The sequence below is a fragment of the Brassica napus genome, chromosome A8, assembly GCF_020379485.1.
Source record: "Brassica napus cultivar Da-Ae chromosome A8, Da-Ae, whole genome shotgun sequence".
In the NCBI taxonomy this organism is placed as follows: domain Eukaryota; kingdom Viridiplantae; phylum Streptophyta; class Magnoliopsida; order Brassicales; family Brassicaceae; genus Brassica; species Brassica napus.
In genome coordinates this window covers 1,816,339-1,821,181 of record NC_063441.1, presented here as the reverse complement: position 1 = coordinate 1,821,181, position 4,843 = coordinate 1,816,339, and the positions used below count along the sequence as shown (strand labels likewise).

General features: G+C 30.7%; 1 long non-coding RNA gene across 1 annotated transcript; it reads right to left on the bottom strand.

Annotated features, from left to right (window-relative positions):
- Window positions 1-1,145: 1,145 nt before the first annotated feature.
- On the bottom strand, window positions 1,146-3,309 carry LOC106359484. Its single transcript, XR_001272537.3, has 2 exons — window positions 2,071-3,309; window positions 1,146-1,963 (listed from the first exon to the last, which is right to left on the bottom strand). It is a non-coding gene; the product is annotated as an uncharacterized LOC106359484 (long non-coding RNA).
- Window positions 3,310-4,843: the final 1,534 nt, after the last annotated feature.

The following is a 4,843-nucleotide window of genomic DNA, read 5'->3' as shown; positions in this document are numbered from 1 at the left end:
TTGGTTAATTTACTATGATGTTTCCATTTATGAATAAAATTTGTGTTTAAAAAAAAATATAATACTGTTATATCATCTCAGCTACATCATTCACAATTTCCATATTGTAAAATATGTATATATCTCTGACAAAATAATTTTCTTGTACTTTATCTTGCCGCAGAGAACCATATAAAACTCTCTGAATTACACATCTGAATTGATCTTGGGTCTTAACACGGAGAGCAAAGCAAACCTGCAATTTCACAAAAAAGTGCAGATGTTCCCTTCATGACTTGGAACAAATTAGAAGCAGTAAGGTAGTACACATCATTTTGTTCTCAGATCAATCATATCACAAATGAATTATAGAAGATGTAAGCTTGGTTTTTGATCAGAAAGTACAAATCATTTTGTCCTTTTCAAATATATATATATATATATATGTATATATCTTTTAAAATTTATAGAAGTAATTGATCTGAATGTATACTCAATTACTTCTATATTTGAGTTAATATATAAATTTAAATTTTTCGCTACGCTCAGGATGTAAGCTTCCTTAAATATTTGATTTGATTTTGTTTTAGTAGATTGGTTATATATTATGTTTGAACAATTATTTTGATGAATTATTTACTTGTATATGCTCTTTAAATATTATATATTTGTTGTTAATATATAAATTTAAACTTTCCGCTACGCTTTGGATATAAGCTTCCTCAAATATTTGAGTTGACTTTGTTTTAAATTGGTTATATATTATGTTTGAGCAATTATTTTTATGAATTATTTACTTATATATGCTCTATAATATTGAGAATCAAAGGTGTTGACTAATTTGTATAATACCATGCATAGTTATGATTCTTTGAAGAAAACAGTATTTTTTTATTAAGAGAGTAATTAATTTATTTTATATGCTCTTTTTTATTTCATATCGAATTAGTGTGTATTGCTGTAACTTTTCAGCTATATACTTTAATCTCCATTATTACATCTCTTGCTTAATTATAATATATAAAAAAACTACATCTGTTTATTGTAATATATTGTTTTTTTATCGTAGCTATATAATTTTAACTGCCACAAATATGCTTTTTAGTATTTGTTAACCATATTTTTGGGTTCGTATTGTTAACCAAATACTAAACAAACTACATCTGTTCTGGTTAACAAAAAAGTTTTATATCAACATAAATACTAAAATTACCATGTGTACCAATTGTACTTGAACAAACGAAACCAGAACTGATTAATTAAGAAGTTGAAAGACAATGACTTATTCAGTAAATTGTAAATACTTGGGAACTGGAAATGGAATTGGGAAACTTTTGGCCAGCTTCATTGTCTCCATAGTTGGAGTGATCAGGATCTTTTATAGTTTCTTAAGATCTGGACCTTGTCTCCATAGTTGGAGTGATCAAGATCCTTTATAGTTTCTTCGTGTTGACCAGCGGAACAGTTTGCGGAGGAATCGGTTTGGACACTTCTGAACAGCCTTCGATGGTTGCAGCAGCATCACACCTGTTGGTGTTATCTGGACCAATGTTGTTTACAATTGGGTTTGAGTCCAGAGAGAGATTAGCAGCCCCTCATCATATGGATGGTCCTCACCACCCTACCAACAAAGCTTGTTTGAGTCTAGTATTAGGAGATGTAAAAACAAAACTCAAAGCAAACAAACTAAACCATTGATTATATATATGATATCATCTCATTCATAGATTAATGTTTATAGATTAAAGAAACACTATCCTGCACATCTCGTCTCGAAAATAAACTAAGATTCTCATGTCATCCAGACAGTGATTCATCCTAGATTCAGAGTGTTTTATTATGCACTGATAGTCCATCAGTGTTTCTTCTCTTGCAGACCATTGTACTTCCAGATCAAGAAACTCAGACAAAACAATTCCTTCTACTACGGGTGCCTTAACTCCTATGCTTGATCCATTCGTTTCCTTTATGGCTCTACCTTCTCCTGCATATAAAATCGTTTCATAAATTCTCCTGCTTTACAATAGCAAACAGAATGGGAGTATTTATCAGCAAAAACATTGCATGAATGATGAGATTTGATGTTTTCACCTATCCATCTAAATTAAGAGAGCTGAGAAACCGTTTGTAGAGGGAAGTGGATAAAAGCTTGACTGGATCAGGAGGACTATAGCTGATCTGTTGTTGCTTGCCCCTGAAAACGCAGAAGACTCGATCTCTCGCAGAAGCATTTCTTTACAGTTCTGGCAACAGAGGTAAGGAGCAGAAGCATAATTAAGTTGATTGAAATGCACTCCTAAACCATCACGCCTTGATAGACCAGAAGTGGTGAAGTGAATATCGAACGTCACGGCAACGACTCTGTCTTCACGCAATGATGGCAGGTGAGACACGGTGGATTGATTTCAGATCGGATGAAGAGATCGTGATTGATGCCCATCGTGCAATCGATCAAAGGTACCACCCAAAACAATAGCACCGAACGAATCCGCCGTGGTAATCTTCGAAGCTTCCACTCCTCGCACCTCGTCTTCCCCATGACCTCGCGGCGACGGCCTCTCAGAACTCTACCGAGATCGATGTGACCAGTAATGTTCATTTGCGGTTGGTTGTAGTAAACTCAAGATGTTTCCTTCGTTTATCTGCATAACCCTGTTTTGTTTTCTTGTCTCTGTCCTGACAGAGGAATTATGAAGCTCAAAGGGTATTAAAGGAGAACATGGGAAATAAGGAGATGTAGATCTCTTTGTAACTTATCGTGATTCTCCTTCTCTTGTTTCTTTTTTTTTTGTCTGAAACGCCTATAACCCATTTCTCATGTGTTCGCCATCTTACAACTACGAAAAACAAAATTCCAATTTCCAAAATCATAAATCCAGAAATAGGATTTCTAAGAGAACCACACAAAAGTCGACTACATAATAAGAGTTCACATGCCTAAAGTTTTTTAAAAAAGTGACTTTTGGGTATGGTAAAGGTTTTGTAGAGAAGGAGAGAAGAAAGGAAGAGGAATCAATGAGCTGACTTTTGAATAGAAAATCAAAAGTTGAGAATAGATTTTGCAGAAAAACTGAGAAGAAAGAGAAAGGAATCGATTTTGCCGAATGTTAATGTGTTGACCTAATGACATGTCATAAAACTTGTGTTTGATTGGTCAAATATATTAGCCTACGTGGACAGGCTAGAAACACTCCATATTCACCTTTTAGTATAGGATAAATGTTTAGTCCGTTCAAGTAATATGATTAAGTGAGTGTACATGATTCATATGAAATAAGTACATATTACATTAAATACCTAAAACAAAATTTTATTTTATTTTATTACAATATAATTAGTAAAACAAATATTTCAATGAGTAACACATATTTTTAGGGTAATACATATTTTCAGATTGAGTAACAAGTAATGAAGTAAGTAACAAACCAAATATCATACAATAGTGAAATTTGATATGTGACTTATACTTGCAAGTAATAAGATTTTCAGATTTATTACTTGTCTTTTCAAATCAGTACGAATCAAATAGCGAGTATAAACCAATTAATTTCCTAGGCCTGATAAAGGGAAAAATGGACACTTTATTTTCCTACTTTAATATTCAAGTATTAGTTGCGAAGAATTGTCCTCCAACTAAAAATTGACTGAGCAAAATTGAGAATAAAATAGTCAACCATTAACTCATTAACAGAAAACTAACGGTTTCCGTCATCTTTTTAACGATCAACAATTCTAATAATAGTTTTGTGCAGTAAATGATTTGTTAAGGAATAAATATTTACATACAATACTTCAGTTTTTATTTTCCGATTGTAGATACTTGAGAAATTAAAAACACCAATCCATTAAAAAACACAAAATGAAATTTTTTCTCAAATTAGATAAAATAAATATACAAGATTTGTACCTTCAGAATGAGATTTTTGAGTTTTTTACAATGACATATAAAACAATACAAAATAATTAATGTTGCATCTTATTACTGATGTACATCATGTTTATAAAATCGTCTCTAGATGATTTCGTTTGGTTTAGGCAATCATATGTTGTACATTGGATCTCAAATTTAGACAATTATATGTAATTATCTTTACTTTAGATAATCATATGTTGTGCATGAGCAATACAATGCAAATGTAATTATCTTATATTATTTTATGTGTCTTTAGATTAGATATCTTTTATAATGGTTTTATATAACTTGAGAATCTTTTTAATTAAGATTTATTTTAAAAATCTAGAGGTGATTTTATAACATAAAGTACATCAACAAGCAATATATCGTAACTATAGTTATTTTGTATTGTTTTACATGCCATTGTATAAACTAAAACATCTCAAAAATCTCCTTCTAAAGGTAAATATATCGTTTATTGGTCATATCTAACTTAACATTTTTTTAAATTATGATTTCTTAAAAGAGTTTAGTGTTCAAGACTTTAAATCTTATTAAGAACATAACAAAAATAATGAGTTTTAATTTCTCAATTATTTGCAATAGGTAAATTAAATACTCAAGTATTGTATTCGCATATTTATTCTTCAACTAATGGTTGACTACGGAAAAATTATGATTTAAATAGTCAATTGTTAAAATTTGACGAAAACTGTTAATTTTTGGTTAATCAGTTAACAATTGACTATGTCATTCTTAATTTTGTGCCTGCAACTGTTAGTTGAGAAATATGCGGATCGAAAATACTTAGGAAATAAAATGCTCAATATCAATAATCTTTGTTCAAAAAAAAAGCTACTAATAATCTCTTTATGGATTTTAGTGGTTGATTATATTATTTGATTAATGCCTAATGGGCTTAGTACAAGTGAAAGGATTGCTATTAATAGGGCACAAGAACCAGTCTAT